Genomic DNA, 21,386 nt, shown 5'->3' on the forward strand with positions numbered 1-21,386 from the left:
CAAATTTGGCTTGTGAGGTTCCCGAATTGAGTAAAAGCACATCAGTTCACAATTAAAAAAATGACCCCCTCCGCAGTCTCCCGGATGTTACTGACCACCATACAAAGGAGGAAAAGTTGAAAGGCGGCGCCTCACAGGCCATCTCCTCAGAGTATTCATCAGTGTTCGGCCTTGACAATATTTTAATATCTTGGATGGTGTATAGTGTTCTCCCATTTCCCTTGAGAAATCAAGATTGTCAAGGGGATTCTGCTGTTTTGTCAGTTCATAGCAAGAGATGGGGATCCAAAATACCTCACAGGAAACCAACGAAGATTGGTGTCGGACAGAAAAATAACGTGGCCACAGCCTCAAAGCAAAAGGCATCTATTTTCAGTGATGAAATATAATATAATTATAAATTGTCTGTTATTTTACTTTCCAAGTATTTTACTTTCCAAGTATTCAATAAAATGTGCATTTGGCAAAAGTCCTTCGAGCCGGATTTGAACCAGCCACCTAAGGATGCCTGTTTTACCACTACAGTCCTCGGCTCTACCAACTGAGCTATCGAAGGCTTGGCAAATCGTTCTCTAGCAAACTCAATACGAGCTTCCACTTCAACCGTCGACTTGTAAACATCTCTTGCAATTCGTGCAAAATACTACAAATTTGGCTTGTGAGGTTCCCGAATTGAGTAAAAGCATATCAGTTCCCAATTAAAAAAATGACCCCCTCCGCAGTCTCCCGCATGTTACTGACCACCATACTAAGGGGGAAAAGTTGAAAGGCGGCGCCTCACAGGCCATCTCCTCAGAGTATTCAGCCGTGTTGGGCCTTGACAATATTTTAATATCTTGGATGGTGTATAGTGTTCTCTCATTTCCCTTGAGAAATCAAGATTGTCAAGGGGATTCTGCTGTTTTGCCAGTTCATAGCAAGAGATGGGGATCCAAAACACCTGACAGGAAACCAATGAAGATTCGTGTTGGACAGAAAAATAACGTGGCCACAGCCTCAAAGCAAAAGGCATCTATATTCAGTGATGAAATATAATATAATTATAAATTGTCTGTTATTTTACTTTCCAAGTATTTTACTTTCCAAGTATTCAATAAAATGTGCATTTGGCAAAAGTCCTTTGAGCCGGATTTGAACCAGCGACCTAAGGATGCCTGTTTTACCACTACAGTCCTCCGCTCTACCAACTGAGCTATCAAAGGCTTGGCAAATCAGTCTCTAGCAAGCTCAATACGAGTTTCCACTTCAACCGTCGACATTCAAACATCTCTTGCAATTCGTGCAAAATACTACAAATTTGGCTTGTGAGGTTCCCGAATTGAGTAAAAGCACATCAGTTCACAATTAAAAAAATGACCCCCTCCGCAGTCTCCCGCATGTTACTGACCACCATACTAAGGAGGAAAAGTTGAAAGGCGGCACCTCACAGGCCATCTCCTCAAAGTATTCATCAGTGTTCGGCCTTGACAATATTTTAATATCTTGGATGGTGTATAGTGTTCTCCCATTTCCCTTGAGAAATCAAGATTGTCAAGGGGATTCTGCTGTTTTGTCAGTTCATAGCAAGAGATGGGGATCCAAAATACCTCACAGGAAACCAACGAAGATTGGTGTCGGACAGAAAAATAACGTGGCCACAGCCTCAAAGCAAAAGGCATCTATTTTCAGTGATGAAATATAATATAATTATAAATTGTCTGTTATTTTACTTTCCAAGTATTTTACTTTCCAAGTATTCAATAAAATGTGCATTTGGCAAAAGTCCTTTGAGCCGGATTTGAACCAGCGACGAGCTATCGAAGGCTTGGCAAATCATTCTCTAGCAAACTCAATACGAGCTTCCACTTCAACCGTCGACTTGTAAACATCTCTTGCAATTCGTGCAAAATACTACAAATTTGGCTTGTGAGGTTCCCGAATTGAGTAAAAGCACATCAGTTCCCAATTAAAAAAATGACCCCCTCCGCAGTCTCCCGCATGTTACTGACCACCATATTAAGGGGGAAAAGTTGAAAGGCGCGCCTCACAGGCCATCTCCTCAGAGTATTCAGCCGTGTTGGGCCTTGACAATATTTTAATATCTTGGATGGTGTATAGTGTTCTCCCATTTCCCTTGAGAAATCAAGATTGTCAAGGGGATTCTGCTGTTTTGTCAGTTCATAGCAAGAGATGGGGATCCAAAACACCTCACAGGAAACCAACGAAGATTGGTGTCGGACAGAAACATAACGTGGCCACAGCCTCAAAGCAAAAGGCATCTATTTTCAGTGATGAAATATAATATAATTATAAATTGTCTGTTATTTTATTTTCCAAGCATTTTACTTTCCAAGTATTCAATAAAATTTGCATTTGGCAAAAGTCCTTCAATCTGGATTTGAACCATCGACCTAAGGATGCCTGTTTTACCACTACAGTCCTCTGCTCTACCAACTGAGCTATCGAAGGCTTGGCAAATCAGTCTCTAGCAAGCTCAATACGAGCTTCCACTTCAACCATCGACATTCAAACATCTCTTGCAATTCGTGCAAAATACTACGAATTTGGCTTGTGAGGTTCCCGAATTGAGTAAAATCACATCAGTTCCCAATTAAAAAAATGACCCCCTCCGCAGTCTCCGGCATGTTAATGACCACCATACTAAGGGGGAAAAGTTGAAAGGCGGCGCCTCACAGGCTATCTCCTCAGAGTATTCAGCCGTGTTGGGCCTTGACAATATTTTAATATCTTGGATGGTGTATAGTGTTCTCTGATTTCCCTTGAGAAATCAAGATTGTCAAGGGGATTCTGCTGTTTTGCCAGTTCATAGCAAGAGATGGGGATCCAAAACACCTGACAGGAAACCAATGAAGATTCGTGTTGGCTTGGCAAATCAACTCTAGCAAACTCAATACGAGCTTCCACTTCAACCGTCGACTTGTAAACATCTCTTGCAATTCGTGCAAAATACTACAAATTTGGCTTGTGAGGTTCCCAAATTGAGTAAAAGCACATCAGTTCCCAATTAAAAAAATGACCCCCTCCGCAGTCTCCCGCATGTTACTGACCACCATACTAAGGGGGAACAGTTGAAAGGCGGCACCTCACAGGCCATCTCCTCAGAGTATTCAGCCGCGTTGGGCCTTGACAATATTTTAATATCTTGGATGGTGTATAGTGTTCTCTCATTTCCCTTGAGAAATCAAGATTGTCAAGGGGATTCTGCTGTTTTGCCAGTTCATAGCAAGAGATGGGGATCCAAAACACCTCACAGGAAACCAATGAAGATTCGTGTTGGACAGAAAAATAACATGGTCACAGCCTCAAAGGAAAAGGCATCTATTTTCAGTGATGAAATATAATATAATTATAAATTGTCTGTTATTTTACTTTCCAAGTATTTTACTTTCCAAGTATTCAATAAAATGTACATTTGGCAAAAGTCCTTTGAGCCGGATTTGAACCAGCGACCTAAGGATGCCTGTTTTACCACTACAGTCCTCCGCTCAACCAACTGAGCTATCAAAGGCTTGGCAAATCAGTCTCTAGCAAGCTCAATACGAGTTTCCACTTCAACCGTCGACATTCAAACATCTCTTGCGATTCGTGCAAAATACTACAAATTTGGCTTGTGAGGTTCCCGAATTGAGTAAAAGCACATCAGTTCACAATTAAAAAAATGACCCCCTCCGCAGTCTCCCGCATGTTACTGACCACCATACTAAGGAGGAAAAGTTGAAAGGCGGCGCCTCACAGGCCATGTCCTCAGAGTATTCATCAGTGTTCGGCCTTGACAATATTTTAATATCTTGGATGGTGTATAGTGTTCTCCAATTTCCCTTGAGAAATCAAGATTGTCAAGGGGATTCTGCTGTTTTGTCAGTTCATAGCAAGAGATAGGGATCCAAAATACCTCACAGGAAACCAACGAAGATTGGTGCCGGACAGAAAAATAACGTGGCCACAGCCTCAAAGCAAAAGGCATCTATTTTCAGTGATGAAATATAATATAATTATAAATTGTCTGTTATTTTACTTTCCAAGTATTTTACTTTCCAAGTATTCAATAAAATGTGCATTTGGCAAAAGTCCTTTGAGCCGGATTTGAACCAGCGACGAGCTATCGAAGGCTTGGCAAATCATTCTCTAGCAAACTCAATACGAGCTTCCACTTCAACCGTCGACTTGTAAACATCTCTTGCAATTCGTGCAAAATACTACAAATTTGGCTTGTGAGGTTCCCGAATTGAGTAAAAGCACATCAGTTCACAATTAAAAAAATGACCCCCTCCGCAGTCTCCCGCATGTTACTGACCACCATACTAAGGGGGAAAATTTGAAAGGCGGCGCCTCACAGGCCATCTCCTCAGAGTATTCAGCCGTGTTGGGCCTTGACAATATTTTAATATCTTGGATGGTGTATAGTGTTCTCTCATTTCCCTTGAGAAATCAAGATTGTCAAGGGGATTCTGCTGTTTTGCCAGTTCATAGCAAGAGATGGGGATCCAAAACACCTCACATGAAACCAATGAAGATTCGTGTTGGACAGAAACATAACGTGGCCACAGCCTCAAAGCAAAAGGCATCTATTTTCAGTGATGAAATATAATATAATTATAAATTGTCTGTTATTTTACTTTCCAAGTATTTTACTTTCCAAGTATTCAATAAAATTTGCATTTGGCAAAAGTCCTTCGAGCCGGATTTGAACCAGCAACCTAAGGATGCCTGTTGTACCACTACAGTCCTCCTCTACCAACTGAGCTATCGAAGGCTTGGCGAATCATTCTCTAGCAAACTCAATACGAGCTTCCACTTCAACCGTCGACTTGTAAACATCTCTTGCAATTCGTGCAAAATACTACAAATTTGGCTTGTGAGGTTCCCGAATTGAGTAAAAGCACATCAGTTCCCAATTAAAAAAATGACCCCCTCCGCAGTCTCCCGCATGTTACTGACCACCATACTAAGGGGGAAAAGTTGAAAGGCGGCACCTCACAGGCCATCTCCTCAGAGTATTCAGCCGCGTTGGGCCTTGACAATATTTTAATATATTGGATGGTGTATAGTGTTCTCTCATTTTCCTTGAGAAATCAAGATTGTCAAGGGGATTATGCTGTTTTGCCAGTTCATAGCAAGAGATGGGGATCAAAAAAACACCTCACAGGAAACCAAAGAAGATTGGTGTTGGACAGAAAAATAATGTGGCCACAGCCTCAAAGCAAAAGGCATCTATTTTCAGTGATGAAATATAATATAATTATAAATTGTCTGTTATGTTATTTTCCAAGTATTTTACTTTCCAAGTATTCAATAAAATTTGCATTTGGCAAAAGTCCTTTGAGGCGGATTTGAACCAGCCACCTAAGGATGCCTGTTTTACCACTACAGTCCTCGGCTCTACCAACTGAGCTATCGAAGGCTTGGCAAATCGTTCTCTAGCAAACTCAATACGAGCTTCCACTTCAACCGTCGACTTGTAAACATCTCTTGCAATTCGTGCAAAATACTACAAATTTGGCTTGTGAGGTTCCCGAATTGAGTAAAAGCACATCAGTTCCCAATTAAAAAAATGACCCCCTCCGCAGTCTCCCGCATGTTACTGACCACCATATTAAGGGGGAAAAGTTGAAAGGCGCGCCTCACAGGCCATCTCCTCAGAGTATTCAGCCGTGTTGGGCCTTGACAATATTTTAATATCTTGGATGGTGTATAGTGTTCTCCCATTTCCCTTGAGAAATCAAGATTGTCAAGGGGATTCTGCTGTTTTGTCAGTTCATAGCAAGAGATGGGGATCCAAAACACCTCACAGGAAACCAACGAAGATTGGTGTCGGACAGAAACATAACGTGGCCACAGCCTCAAAGCAAAAGGCATCTATTTTCAGTGATGAAATATAATATAATTATAAATTGTCTGTTATTTTATTTTCCAAGCATTTTACTTTCCAAGTATTCAATAAAATTTGCATTTGGCAAAAGTCCTTCAATCTGGATTTGAACCATCGACCTAAGGATGCCTGTTTTACCACTACAGTCCTCTGCTCTACCAACTGAGCTATCGAAGGCTTGGCAAATCAGTCTCTAGCAAGCTCAATACGAGCTTCCACTTCAACCATCGACATTCAAACATCTCTTGCAATTCGTGCAAAATACTACGAATTTGGCTTGTGAGGTTCCCGAATTGAGTAAAAGCACATCAGTTCCCAATTAAAAAAATGACCCCCTCCGCAGTCTCCGGCATGTTAATGACCACCATACTAAGGGGGAAAAGTTGAAAGGCGGCGCCTCACAGGCTATCTCCTCAGAGTATTCAGCCGTGTTGGGCCTTGACAATATTTTAATATCTTGGATGGTGTATAGTGTTCTCTGATTTCCCTTGAGAAATCAAGATTGTCAAGGGGATTCTGCTGTTTTGCCAGTTCATAGCAAGAGATGGGGATCCAAAACACCTGACAGGAAACCAATGAAGATTCGTGTTGGCTTGGCAAATCAACTCTAGCAAACTCAATACGAGCTTCCACTTCAACCGTCGACTTGTAAACATCTCTTGCAATTCGTGCAAAATACTACAAATTTGGCTTGTGAGGTTCCCAAATTGAGTAAAAGCACATCAGTTCCCAATTAAAAAAATGACCCCCTCCGCAGTCTCCCGCATGTTACTGACCACCATACTAAGGGGGAACAGTTGAAAGGCGGCACCTCACAGGCCATCTCCTCAGAGTATTCAGCCGCGTTGGGCCTTGACAATATTTTGATATCTTGGATGGTGTATAGTGTTCTCCCATTTCCCTTGAGAAATCAAGATTGTCAAGGGGATTCTGCTGTTTTGTCAGTTCATAGCAAGAGATGGGGATCCAAAATACCTCACAGGAAACCAACGAAGATTGGTGTCGGACAGAAAAATAACGTGGCCACAGCCTCAAAGCAAAAGGCATCTATTTTCAGTGATGAAATATAATATAATTATAAATTGTCTGTTATTTTACTTTCCAAGTATTTTACTTTCCAAGTATTCAATAAAATGTGCATTTGGCAAAAGTCCTTTGAGCCGGATTTGAACCAGCCACCTAAGGATGCCTGTTTTACCACTACAGTCCTCGGCTCTACCAACTGAGCTATCGAAGGCTTGGCAAATCGTACTCTAGCAAACTCAATACGAGCTTCCACTTCAACCGTCGACTTGTAAACATCTCTTGCAATTCGTGCAAAATACTACAAATTTGGCTTGTGAGGTTCCCGAATTGAGTAAAAGCATATCAGTTCCCAATTAAAAAAATGACCCCCTCCGCAGTCTCCCGCATGTTACTGACCACCATACTAAGGGGGAAAAGTTGAAAGGCGGCGCCTCACAGGCCATCTCCTCAGAGTATTCAGCCGTGTTGGGCCTTGACAATATTTTAATATCTTGGATGGTGTATAGTGTTCTCTCATTTCCCTTGAGAAATCAAGATTGTCAAGGGGATTCTGCTGTTTTGCCAGTTCATAGCAAGAGATGGGGATCCAAAACACCTGACAGGAAACCAATGAAGATTCGTGTTGGACAGAAAAATAACGTGGCCACAGCCTCAAAGCAAAAGGCATCTCCTTTCAGTGATGAAATATAATATAATTATAAATTGTCTGTTATTTTACATTCCAAGTATTTTACTTTCCAAGTATTCAATAAAATGTGCATTTGGCAAAAGTCCTTTGAGCCGGATTTGAACCAGCGACCTAAGGATGCCTGTTTTACCACTACAGTCCTCCGCTCTACCAACTGAGCTATCAAATGCTTGGCAAATCAGTCTCTAGCAAGCTCAATACGAGTTTCCACTTCAACCGTCGACATTCAAACATCTCTTGCAATTCGTGCAAAATACTACAAATTTGGCTTGTGAGGTTCCCGAATTGAGTAAAAGCACATCAGTTCACAATTAAAAAAATGACCCCCTCCGCAGTCTCCCGCATGTTACTGACCACCATACTAAGGAGGAAAAGTTGAAAGGCGGCGCCTCACAGGCCATCTCCTCAAAGTATTCATCAGTGTTCGGCCTTGACAATATTTTAATATCTTGGATGGTGTATAGTGTTCTCCCATTTCCCTTGAGAAATCAAGATTGTCAAGGGGATTCTGCTGTTTTGTCAGTTCATAGCAAGAGATGGGGATCCAAAATACCTCACAGGAAACCAACGAAGATTGGTGTCGGACAGAAAAATAACGTGGCCACAGCCTCAAAGCAAAAGGCATCTATTTTCAGTGATGAAATATAATATAATTATAAATTGGCTGTTATTTTACTTTCCAAGTATTTTACTTTCCAAGTATTCAATAAAATGTGCATTTGGCAAAAGTCCTTTGAGCCGGATTTGAACCAGCGACGAGCTATCGAAGGCTTGGCAAATCATTCTCTAGCAAACTCAATACGAGCTTCCACTTCAACCGTCGACTTGTAAACATCTCTTGCAATTCGTGCAAAATACTACAAATTTGGCTTGTGAGGTTCCCGAATTGAGTAAAAGCACATCAGTTCCCAATTAAAAAAATGACCCCCTCCGCAGTCTCCCGCATGTTACTGACCACCATACTAAGGGGGAAAAGTTGAAAGGCGGCGCCTCACAGGCTATCTCCTCAGAGTATTCAGCCGTGTTGGGCCTTGACAATATTTTAATATCTTGGATGGTGTATAGTGTTCTCTGATTTCCCTTGAGAAATCAAGATTGTCAAGGGGATTCTGCTGTTTTGCCAGTTCATAGCAAGAGATGGGGATCCAAAACACCTCACAGGAAACCAATGAAGATTCGTGTTGGACAGAAAAATAACATGGTCACAGCCTCAAAGGAAAAGGCATCTATTTTCAGTGATATAATATAATTATAAATTGTCTGTTATTTTACTTTCCAAGTATTTTACTTTCCAAGTATTCAATAAAATGTGCATTTGGCAAAAGTCCTTCGAGCCCGATTTGAACCAGCGACCTAAGGATGCCTGTTTTACTACTACAATCCTCCGCTCTACCAACTGAGCTATCGAAGGCTTGGCAAATCAGTCTCTAGCAAGCTCAATACGAGCTTCCACTTCAACCGTCGACATTCAAACATCTCTTGCAATTCGTGCAAAATACTTTAAATTGGGCTTGTGAGGTTCCCGAATTGAGTAAAAGCACATCAGTTCACAATTAAAAAAATGACCCCCTCCGCAGTCTCCCGCATGTTACTGACCACCATACTAAAGAGGAAAAGTTGAAAGGCGGCGCCTCACAGGCCATCTCCTCAGAGTATTCATCAGTGTTCGGTCTTGACAATATTTTAATATCTTGGATGGTGTATAGTGTTCTCCAATTTCCCTTGAGAAATCAAGATTGTCAAGGGGATTCTGCTGTTTTGTCAGTTCATAGCAAGAGATAGGGATCCAAAATACCTCACAGGAAACCAACGAAGATTGGTGCCGGACAGAAAAATAACGTGGCCACAGCCTCAAAGCAAAAGGCATCTATTTTCAGTGATGAAATATAATATAATTATAAATTGTCTGTTATTTTACTTTCCAAGTATTTTACTTTCCAAGTATTCAATAAAATGTGCATTTGGCAAAAGTCCTTTGAGCCGGATTTGAACCAGCGACGAGCTATCGAAGGCTTGGCAAATCATTCTCTAGCAAACTCAATACGAGCTTCCACTTCAACCGTCGACTTGTAAACATCTCTTGCAATTCTTGCAAAATACTACAAATTTGGCTTGTGAGGTTCCCGAATTGAGTAAAAGCACATCAGTTCACAATTAAAAAAATGACCCCGTCCGCAGTCTCCCGCATGTTACTGACCACCATACTAAGGGGGAAAAGTTGAAAGGCGGCACCTCACAGGCCATCTCCTCAGAGTATTCAGCCGCGTTGGGCCTTGACAATATTTTAATATCTTGGATGGTGTATAGTGTGCTCTCATTTTCCTTGAGAAATCAAGATTGTCAAGGGGATTATGCTGTTTTGCCAGTTCATAGCAAGAGATGGGGATCAAAAAAACACCTCACAGGAAACCAAAGAAGATTGGTGTTGGACAGAAAAATAATGTGGCCACAGCCTCAAAGCAAAAGGCATCTATTTTCAGTGATGAAATATAATATAATTATAAATTGTCTGTTATTTTACTTTCCAAGTATTTTACTTTCCAAGTATTCAATAAAATTTGCATTTGGCAAAAGTCCTTCGAGCCGGATTTGAACCAGCGACCTAAGGATGCCTGTTTTACCACTACAGTCCTCTCCTCTACCAACTGAGCTATCGAAGGCTTGGCAAACCGTTCTCTAGCAAGCTCAATTCGAGCTTCCACTTCAACCGTCGACATGCAAACATCTCTTGCAATTCGTGCAAAATACTACAAATTTGGCTTGTGAGGTTCCCGAATTGAGTAAAAGCACATTAGTTCCAAATTAAAAAAATGACCGCCTCCGCAGTCTCCCGCATGTTACTGACCACCATACTAAGGAGGAAAAGTTGAAAGGCGGCGCCTCACAGGACATCTCCTCAGAGTATTCATCAGTGTTCGGCCTTGACAATATTTTAATATCTTGGATGGTGTATGGTGTTCTCCCATTTCCCTTGAGAAATCAAGATTGTCAAGGGGATTCTGCTGTTTTGTCAGTTCATAGCAAGAGATGGGGATCCAAAACACCTCACAGGAAACCAACGAAGATTGGTGTCGGACAGAAAAATAACGTGGCCACAGCCTCAAAGCAAAAGGCATCTATTTTCAGTGATGAAATATAATATAATTATAAATTGTCTGTTATTTTACTTTCCAAGTATTTTACTTTCCAAGTATTCAATAAAATTTGCATTTGGCAAAAGTCCTTCGAGCCGGATTTGAACCAGCGACCTAAGGATGCCTGTTTTACCACTACAGTCCTCCGCTCTACCAACTGAGCTATCGAAGGCTTGGCAAATCAACTCTAGCAAACTCAATACGAGCTTCCACTTCAACCGTCGACATTCAAACATCTCTTGCAATTCGTGCAAAATACTACAAATTTGGCTTGTGAGGTTCCCGAATTGAGTAAAAGCACATCAGTTCACAATTAAAAAAATGACCCCCTCCGCAGTCTCCCGGATGTTACTGACCACCATACAAAGGAGGAAAAGTTGAAAGGCGGCGCCTCACAGGCCATCTCCTCAGAGTATTCATCAGTGTTCGGCCTTGACAATATTTGAATATCTTGGATGGTGTATAGTGTTCTCCCATTTCCCTTGAGAAATCAAGATTGTCAAGGGGATTCTGCTGTTTTGTCAGTTCATAGCAAGAGATGGGGATCCAAAATACCTCACAGGAAACCAATGAAGATTGGTGTCGGACAGAAAAATAACGTGGCCACAGCCTCAAAGCAAAAGGCATCTATTTTCAGTGATGAAATATAATATAATTATAAATTGTCTGTTATTTTACTTTCCAAGTATTTTACTTTCCAAGTATTCAATAAAATGTGCATTTGGCAAAAGTCCTTCGAGCCGGATTTGAACCAGCCACCTAAGGATGCCTGTTTTACCACTACAGTCCTCTGCTCTACCAACTGAGCTATCGAAGGCTTGGCAAAACGTTCTCTAGCAAACTCAATACGAGCTTCCACTTCAACCGTCGACTTGTAAACATCTCTTGCAATTCGTGCAAAATACTACAAATTTGGCTTGTGAGGTTCCCGAATTGAGTAAAAGCATATCAGTTCCCAATTAAAAAAATGACCCCCTCCGCAGTCTCCCGCATGTTACTGACCACCATACTAAGGGGGAAAAGTTGAAAGGCGGCGCCTCACAGGCCATCTCCTCAGAGTACATAGCTCTCAACCATTTGTGTCACAAAGGCGGGTGAAAACACCCGATTTTATTTTTGGCGGGTGAGAGGCCCATTGAAATGAATGGGCGTGCAGGAGGCTTGGCGGGTGAGTCAGCTGTTTAGAAGGCGGGTGACACCCGCCAAAAGCGTGTGAGTTGAGAGCTATGCAGAGTATTCAGCCGTGTTGGGCCTTGACAATATTTTAATATCTTGGATGGTGTATAGTGTTCTCTCATTTCCCTTGAGAAATCAAGATTGTCAAGGGGATTCTGCTGTTTTGTCAGTTCATAGCAAGAGATGGGGATCCAAAACACCTCACAGGAAACCAACGAAGATTGGTGTCGGACAGAAAAATAACGTGGCCACAGCCTCAAAGCAAAAGGCATCTATTTTCAGTGATGAAATATAATATAATTATAAATTGTCTGTTATTTTACTTTCCAAGTATTTTACTTTCCAAGTATTCAATAAAATTTGCATTTGGCAAAAGTCCTTCGAGCCGGATTTGAACCAGCGACCTAAGGATGCCTGTTTTACCACTACAGTCCTCCGCTCTACCAACTGAGCTATCGAAGGCTTGGCAAATCAACTCTAGCAAACTCAATACGAGCTTCCACTTCAACCGTCGACATTCAAACATCTCTTGCAATTCGTGCAAAATACTACAAATTTGGCTTGTGAGGTTCCCGAATTGAGTAAAAGCACATCAGTTCACAATTAAAAAAATGACCCCCTCCGCAGTCTCCCGGATGTTACTGACCACCATACAAAGGAGGAAAAGTTGAAAGGCGGCGCCTCACAGGCCATCTCCTCAGAGTATTCATCAGTGTTCGGCCTTGACAATATTTGAATATCTTGGATGGTGTATAGTGTTCTCCCATTTCCCTTGAGAAATCAAGATTGTCAAGGGGATTCTGCTGTTTTGTCAGTTCATAGCAAGAGATGGGGATCCAAAATACCTCACAGGAAACCAATGAAGATTGGTGTCGGACAGAAAAATAACGTGGCCACAGCCTCAAAGCAAAAGGCATCTATTTTCAGTGATGAAATATAATATAATTATAAATTGTCTGTTATTTTACTTTCCAAGTATTTTACTTTCCAAGTATTCAATAAAATGTGCATTTGGCAAAAGTCCTTCGAGCCGGATTTGAACCAGCCACCTAAGGATGCCTGTTTTACCACTACAGTCCTCTGCTCTACCAACTGAGCTATCGAAGGCTTGGCAAAACGTTCTCTAGCAAACTCAATACGAGCTTCCACTTCAACCGTCGACTTGTAAACATCTCTTGCAATTCGTGCAAAATACTACAAATTTGGCTTGTGAGGTTCCCGAATTGAGTAAAAGCATATCAGTTCCCAATTAAAAAAATGACCCCCTCCGCAGTCTCCCGCATGTTACTGACCACCATACTAAGGGGGAAAAGTTGAAAGGCGGCGCCTCACAGGCCATCTCCTCAGAGTATTCAGCCGTGTTGGGCCTTGACAATATTTTAATATCTTGGATGGTGTATAGTGTTCTCTCATTTCCCTTGAGAAATCAAGATTGTCAAGGGGATTCTGCTGTTTTGCCAGTTCATAGCAAGAGATGGGGATCCAAAACACCTGACAGGAAACCAATGAAGATTCGTGTTGGACAGAAAAATAACGTGGCCACAGCCTCAAAGCAAAAGGCATCTATTTTCAGTGATGAAATATAATATAATTATAAATTGTCTGTTATTTTACTTTCCAAGTATTCAATGAAATGTGCATTTGGCAAAAGTCCTGCAAGCCGGATTTGAACCAGCGACCTAAGGATGCCTGTTTTACCACTACAGTCCTCTGCTCTACCAACTGAGCTATCGAAGGCTTGGCAAATCAGTCTCTAGCAAGCTCAATACGAGCTTCCACTTCAACCATCGACATTCAAACATCTCTTGCAATTCGTGCAAAATACTACAAATTTGGCTTGTGAGGTTCCCGAATTGAGTAAAAGCACATCAGTTCACAATTAAAAAAATGACCCCCTCCGCAGTCTCCCGCATGTTAATGACCACCATACTAAGGGGGAAAAGTTGAAAGGCGGCGCCTCACAGGCCATCTCCTCAGAGTATTCATCAGTGTTCTGCCTTGACAATATTTTAATATCTTGGATGGTGTATAGTGTTCTCCCATTTCCCTTGAGAAATCAAGATTGTCAAGGGGATTCTGCTGTTTTGTCAGTTCATAGCAAGAGATGGGGATCCAAAATACCTCACAGGAAACCAACGAAGATTGGTGTCGGACAGAAAAATAACGTGGTCACAGCCTCAAAGCAAAAGGCATCTATTTTCAGTGATGAAATATAATATAATTATAAATTGTCTGTTATTTTACTTTCCAAGTATTTTACTTTCCAAGTATTCAATAAAATGTGCATTTGGCAAGAGTCCTTCCAGCCGGATTTGAACCAGCGACCTAAGGATGTCTGTTTTACCACTACAGTCCTCTGCTCTACCAACTGAGCTATCAAAGGCTTGGCAAATCAACTCTAGCAAACTCAATACGAGCTTCCACTTCAACCGTCGACTTGTAAACATCTCTTGCAATTCGTGCAAAATACTACAAATTTGGCTTGTGAGGTTCCCGAATTGAGTAAAAGCACATCAGTTCCCAATAAAAAAAATGACCCCCTCCGCAGTCTCCCGCATGTTACTGACCACCATACTAAGGGGGAAAAGTTGAAAGGCGGCACCTCACAGGCCATCTCCTCAGAGTATTCAGCCTAGTTGGGCCTTGACAATATTTTAATATCTTGGATGGTGTATAGTGTTCTCTCATTTCCCTTGAGAAATCAAGATTGTCAAGGGGATTCTGCTGTTTTGCCAGCTCATAGCAAGAGATGGGGATCCAAAACACCTCACAGGAAAGCAATGAAGATTCATGTTGGACAGAAAAATAACGTGGTCACAGCCTCAAAGCAAAAGGCATCTATTTTCAGTGATGAAATATAATGTAATTATAAATTGTCTGTTATTTTACTTTCCAAGTATTCAATGAAATGTGCATTTGGCAAAAGTCCTGCGAGCCGGATTTGAACCAGCGACCTAAGGATGCCTGTTTTATCACTACAGTCCTCCGCTCTATCAACTGAGCTATCGGAGGCTTGGCAAATCAGTTTCTAGCAAGCTCAATACGAGCTTCCACTTCAACCGTCGACATTCAAACATCTCTTGCAAAATGACCCCCTCCGCAGTCTCCCGCATGTTACTGACCACCATACTAAGGGGGAAATGTTGAAAGGCGCGCCTCACAGGCCATCTCCTCAGAGTATTCAGCCGTGTTGGGCCTTGACAATATTTTAATATCTTGGATGGTGTATAGTGTTCTCCCATTTCCCTTGAGAAATCAAGATTGTCAAGGGGATTCTGCTGTTTTGTCAGTTCATAGCAAGAGATGGGGATCCAAAACACCTCACAGGAAACCAACGAAGATTGGTGTCGGACAGAAACATAACGTGGCCACAGCCTCAAAGCAAAAGGCATCTATTTTCAGTGATGAAATATAATATAATTATAAATTGTCTGTTATTTTATTTTCCAAGTATTTTACTTTCCAAGTATTCAATAAAATGTGCATTTGGCAAAAGTCCTTTGAGCCGGATTTGAACCAGCGACCTAAGGATGCCTGTTTTACCACTACACTCCCCTCTACCAACTGAGCTATCGAAGGCTTGGCAAACCATTCTCTAGCAAGCTCAATTCGAGCTTCCACTTCAACCGTCGACATGCAAACATCTCTTGCAATTCGTGCAAAATACTACTAATTTGGCTTGTGAGGTTCCCGAATTGAGTAAAAGCACATCAGTTTCCCAATTAAAAAAATGAGCGCCTCCGCAGTCTCCCGCATGTTACTGACCACCATACTAAGGAGGAAAAGTTGAAAGGCGGCGCCTCACAGGCCATCTCCTCAGAGTATTCATCAGTGTTCGGCCTTGACAATATTTTAATATCTTGGATGGTGTATAGTGTTCTCCCATTTCCCTTGAGAAATCAAGATTGTCAAGGGGATTCTGCTGTTTTGTCAGTTCATAGCAAGAGATGGGGATCCAAAACACCTCACAGGAAACCAACGAAGATTGGTGTCGGACAGAAAAATAACGTGGCCACAGCCTCAAAGCAAAAGGCATCTATTTTCAGTGATGAAATACAATATAATTATAAATTGTCTGTTATTTTACTTTCCAAGTATTTTACTTTCCAAGTATTCAATAAAATGTGCATTTGGCAAAAGTCCTTCGAGCCGGATTTCAACCAACGACCTAAGGATGCCTGTTTTACCACTACAGTCCTCCGCTCTACCAACTGAGCTATCGAAGGCTTGGCAAATCAGTCTCTAGCAAGCTCAATACGAGCTTCCACTTCAACCGTCGACATGCAAACATCTATTGCAATTCGTGCAAAATACTACAAATTTGGCTTGTGAGGTTCCCGAATTGAGTAAAAGCACATCAGTTCCCAATTAAAAAAATGACCCCCTCCGCAGTCTCCCGCATGTTACTGACCACCATACTAAGGAGGAAAAGTTGAAAGGCGGCGCCTCACAGGCCATCTCCTCAGAGTATTCATCAGTGTTCTGCCTTGACAATATTTTAATATCTTGGATGGTGTATAGTGTTCTCCCATTTCCCTTGAGAAATCAAGATTGTCAAGGGGATTCTGCTGTTTTGTCAGTTCATAGCAAGAGATGGGGATCCAAAATACCTCACAGGAAACCAACGAAGATTGGTGTTGGACAGAAAAATAACGTGGCCACAGCCTCAAAGCAAAAGGCATCTATTTTCAGTGATGAAATATAATATAATTATAAATTGTCTGTTATGTTATTTTCCAAGTATTTTACTTTCCAAGTATTCAATAAAATGTGCATTTGGCAAAAGTCCTTCGAGCCGGATTTGAACCAGCGAACTAAGGATGCCTGTTTTACCACTACACTCCCCTCTACCAACTGAGCTATCAAAAGCTTGCCAAACCATTCTCTAGCAAGCTCAATTCGAGCTTCCACTTCAACCGTCGACATGCAAACATCTCTTGCAATTCGTGCAAAATACTACTAATTTGGCTTGTGAGGTTCCCGAATTGAGTAAAAGCACATCAGTTTCCCAATTAAAAAAATGAGCGCCTCCGCAGTCTCCCGCATGTTACTGACCACCATACTAAGGAGGAAAAGTTGAAAGGCGGCGCCTCACAGGCCATCTCCTCAGAGTATTCATCAGTGTTCGGCCTTGACAATATTTTAATATCTTGGATGGTGTATAGTGTTCTCCCATTTCCCTTGAGAAATCAAGATTGTCAAGGGGATTCTGCTGTTTTGTCAGTTCATAGCAAGAGATGGGGATCCAAAACACCTCACAGGAAACCAACGAAGATTGGTGTCGGACAGAAAAATAACGTGGCCACAGCCTCAAAGCAAAAGGCATCTATTTTCAGTGATGAAATATAATATAATTATAAATTGTCTGTTATTTTACTTTCCAAGTATTTTACTTTCCAAGTATTCAATAAAATGTGCATTTGGCAAAAGTCCTTCGAGCCGGATTTCAACCAACGACCTAAGGATGCCTGTTTTACCACTACAGTCCTCCGCTCTCCCAACTGAGCTATCGAAGGCTTGGCAAATCAGTCTCTAGCAAGCTCAATACGAGCTTCCACTTCAACCGTCGACATGCAAACATCTATTGTAATTCGTGCAAAATACTACAAATTTGGCTTGTGAGGTTCCCGAATTGAGTAAAAGCACATCAGTTCCCCATTAAAAAAATGACCCCCTCCGCAGTCTCCCGCATGTTACTGACCACCATACTAAGGAGGAAAAGTTGAAAGGCGGCGCCTTACAGGCCATCTCCTCAGAGTATTCATCAGTGTTCGGCCTTGACAATATTTTAATATCTTGGATGGTGTATAGTGTTCTCCCATTTCCCTTGAGAAATCAAGATTGTCAAGGGGATTCTGCTGTTTTGCCAGTTCATAGCAAGAGATGGGGATCCAAAACACCTCACAGGAAACCAATGAAGATTGGTGTCGGACAGAAAAATAACGTGGCCACAGCCTCAAATCAAAAGGCATCTATTTTCAGTGATGAAATATAATATAATTATAAATTGTCTGTTATTTTACTTTCCAAGTATTTTACTTTCCAAGTATTCAATAAAATGTGCATTTGGCAAAAGTCCTTCGAGCCGGATTTGAACCAGCGACCTAAGGATGCCCCGCTCTACCAACTGAGCTATCGAAGGCTTGGCAAATCATGCTCTAGCAAGCTCAATATGAGCTTCCACTTCAACCGTCGACATGCAAACATCTATTGCAATTCGTGCAAAATACTACAAATTTGGCTTGTGAGGTTCCCGAATTGAGTAAAAGAACATCAGTTCCCAATTAAAAAAATGACCCCCTCCGCAGTCTCCCGCATGTTACTGACCACCATACTAAGGAGGAAAAGTTGAAAGGCGGCGCCTTACAGGCCATCTCCTCAGAGTATTCATCAGTGTTCGGCCTTGACAATATTTTAATATCTTGGATGGTGTATAGTGTTCTCCCATTTCCCTTGAGAAATCAAGATTGTCAAGGGGATTCTGCTGTTTTGCCAGTTCATAGCAAGAGATGGGGATCCAAAACACCTCACAGGAAACCAATGAAGATTGGTGTCGGACAGAAAAATAACGTGGCCACAGCCTCAAATCAAAAGGCATCTATTTTCAGTGATGAAATATAATATAATTATAAATTGTCTGTTATTTTACTTTCCAAGTATTTTACTTTCCAAGTATTCAATAAAATGTGCATTTGGCAAAAGTCCTTCGAGCCGGATTTGAACCAGCGACCTAAGGATGCCCCGCTCTACCAACTGAGCTATCGAAGGCTTGGCAAATCATTCTCTAGCAAACTCAATACGAGCTTCCACTTCAACCGTCGACTTGTAAACATCTCTTGCAATTCGTGCAAAATACTACAAATTTGGCTTGTGTGGTTCCCGAATTGAGTAAAAGCACATCAGTTCCCAATTAAAAAAATGACCCCCTCCGCAGTCTCCCGCATGTTACTGACCACCATACTAAGGGGGAAAAGTTGAAAGGCGGCGCCTCACAGGCCATCTCCTCAGAGTATTCAGCCGTGTTGGGCCTTGACAATATTTTAATATCTTGGATGGTGTATAGTGTTCTCTCATTTCCCTTGAGAAATCAAGATTGTCAAGGGGATTCTGCTGTTTTGCCAGTTCATAGCAAGAGATGGGGATCCAAAACACCTCACAGGAAACCAATGAAGATTGGTGTTGGACAGAAACATAACGTGGCCACAGCCTCAAAGCAAAAGGCATCTATTTTCAGTGATGAAATATAATATAATTATAAATTGTCTGTTATTTTATTTTCCAAGTATTTTACTTTCCAAGTATTCAATAAAATTTGCATTTGGCAAAAGTCCTTCGAGCCGGATTTGAACCAGCGACCTAAGGATGCCTGTTTTACCACTACAGTCCTCCGCTCTACCAACTGAGGTATCGAAGGCTTGGCAAATCATTCTCTAGCAAACTCAATACGAGCTTCCAATTCAACCGTCGACTTGTAAACATCTCTTGCAATTCGTGCAAAATACGACAAATTTGGCTCGTGAGGTTCCCGAATTGAGTAAAAGCACATCAGTTCCCAATTAAAAAAATGACCCCCTCCGCAGTCTCCCGCATGTTACTGACCACCATACTAAGGGGGAAAAGTTGAAAGGCGGCGCCTCACAGGCCATCTCCTCAGAGTATTCAGCCGTGTTGGGCCTTGACAATATTTTAATATCTTGGATGGTGTATAGTGTTCTCTCATTTCCCTTGAGAAATCAAGATTGTCAAGGGGATTCTGCTGTTTTGCCAGTTCATAGCAAGAGATGGGGATCCGAATCACCTCACAGGAAACCAATGAAGATTGGTCTTGGACAGAAACATAACGTGGCCACAGCCTCAAAGCAAAAGGCATCTATTTTCAGTGATGAAATATAATATAATTATAAATTGTCTGTTATTTTACTTTCCAAGTATTTTACTTTCCAAGTATTCAATAAAATGTGCATTTGGCAAAAGTCCTTCGAGCCGGATTTGAACCAGCGACCTAAGGATGCCCCGCTCTACCAACTGAGCTATCGAAGGCTTGGCAAATCATTCTCTAGCAAGCTCAATACGAGCTTCCACTTCAACCGTCGACATGCAAACATCTATTGCAATTCGTGCAAAATACTACAAATTTGGCTTGTGAGGTTCCCGAATTGAGTAAAAGCACATCAGTTCCCAATTAAAAAAATGAGCGCCTCCGCAGTCTCCCGCATGTTACGGACCACCATACTAAGGAGGAAAAGTTGAAAGGCGGCGCCTCACAGGCCATCTCCTCAGAGTATTCATCAGTGTTCGGCCTTGACAATATTTTAATATCTTGGATGGTGTATAGTGTTCTCCCATTTCCCTTGAGAAATCAAGATTGTCAAGGGGATTCTGCTGTTTTGTCAGTTCATAGCAAGAGATGGGGATCCAAAATACCTCACAGGAAACCAACGAAGATTGGTGTCGGACAGAAAAATCACGTGGCCACAGCCTCAAAGCAAAAGGCATCTATTTTCAGTGATGAAATATAATATAATTATAAATTGTCTGTTATTTTACTTTCCAAGTATTTTACTTTCCAAGTATTCAATAAAATGTGCATTTGGCAAAAGTCCTTTGAGCCGGATTTGAACCAGCGACGAGCTATCGAAGGCTTGGCAAATTATTCTCTAGCAAACTCAATACGAGCTTCCACTTCAACCGTCGACATGCAAACATCTCTTGCAATTCGTGCAAAATACTACTAATTTGGCTTGTGAGGTTCCCGAATTGAGTAAAAGCACATCAGTTTCCCAATTAAAAAAATGAGCGCCTCCGCAGTCTCCCGCATGTTACTGACCACCATACTAAGGAGGAAAAGTTGAAAGGCGGCGCATCACAGGCCATCTCCTCAGAGTATTCATCAGTGTTCGGCCTTGACAATATTTTAATATCTTGGATGGTGTATAGTGTTCTCCCATTTCCCTTGAGAAATCAAGATTGTCAAGGGGATTCTGCTGTTTTGTCAGTTCATAGCAAGAGATGGGGATCCAAAACACCTCACAGGAAACCAACGAAGATTGGTGTTGGACAGAAAAATAACGTGGCCACAGCCTCAAAGCAAAAGGCATCTATTTTCAGTGATGAAATATAATATAATTATAAATTGTCTGTTATGTTATTTTCCAAGTATTTTACTTTCCAAGTATTCAATAAAATGTGCATTTGGCAAAAGTCCTTCGAGCCGGATTTGAACCAACGACCTAAGGATGCCTGTTTTACCACTACAGTCCTCCGCTCTACCAACTGAGCTATCGAAGGCTTGGCAAATCAGTCTCTAGCAAGCTCAATACGAGCTTCCACTTCAACCGTCGACATGCAAACATCTATTGCAATTCGTGCAAAATACTACAAATTTGGCTTGTGAGGTTCCCGAATTGAGTAAAAGCACATCAGTTCCCAATTAAAAAAATGACCCCCTCCGCAGTCTCCCGCATGTTACTGACCACCATACTAAGGAGGAAAA

The 21,386-nt window shown here is 41.6% G+C and overlaps 4 non-coding genes across 4 annotated transcripts; all 4 read right to left on the reverse strand.

Annotated features, from left to right (window-relative positions):
- Positions 1-1,116: 1,116 nt before the first annotated feature.
- Positions 1,117-1,202, reverse strand: TRNAY-GUA (transfer RNA tyrosine (anticodon GUA)). The gene is given in 2 exon segments: positions 1,117-1,152; positions 1,166-1,202. It is a non-coding gene; the product is annotated as a tRNA-Tyr (tRNA).
- Positions 1,203-10,803: 9,601 nt separating this feature from the next.
- TRNAY-GUA (transfer RNA tyrosine (anticodon GUA)) lies at positions 10,804-10,889 on the reverse strand. The gene is given in 2 exon segments: positions 10,804-10,839; positions 10,853-10,889. It is a non-coding gene; the product is annotated as a tRNA-Tyr (tRNA).
- A 1,380-nt stretch (positions 10,890-12,269) lies between these two features.
- TRNAY-GUA (transfer RNA tyrosine (anticodon GUA)) lies at positions 12,270-12,355 on the reverse strand. Its single transcript is given in 2 exon segments — positions 12,270-12,305; positions 12,319-12,355. It is a non-coding gene; the product is annotated as a tRNA-Tyr (tRNA).
- Positions 12,356-21,095: 8,740 nt separating this feature from the next.
- TRNAY-GUA (transfer RNA tyrosine (anticodon GUA)) lies at positions 21,096-21,181 on the reverse strand. The gene is given in 2 exon segments: positions 21,096-21,131; positions 21,145-21,181. It is a non-coding gene; the product is annotated as a tRNA-Tyr (tRNA).
- Between the last annotated feature and the right edge of the window lie 205 nt (positions 21,182-21,386).

This window comes from Ambystoma mexicanum, chromosome 1p (genome assembly GCF_040938575.1).
Source record: "Ambystoma mexicanum isolate Mex_15411 chromosome 1p, UKY_AmexF1_1, whole genome shotgun sequence".
Taxonomy (NCBI): domain Eukaryota; kingdom Metazoa; phylum Chordata; class Amphibia; order Caudata; family Ambystomatidae; genus Ambystoma; species Ambystoma mexicanum.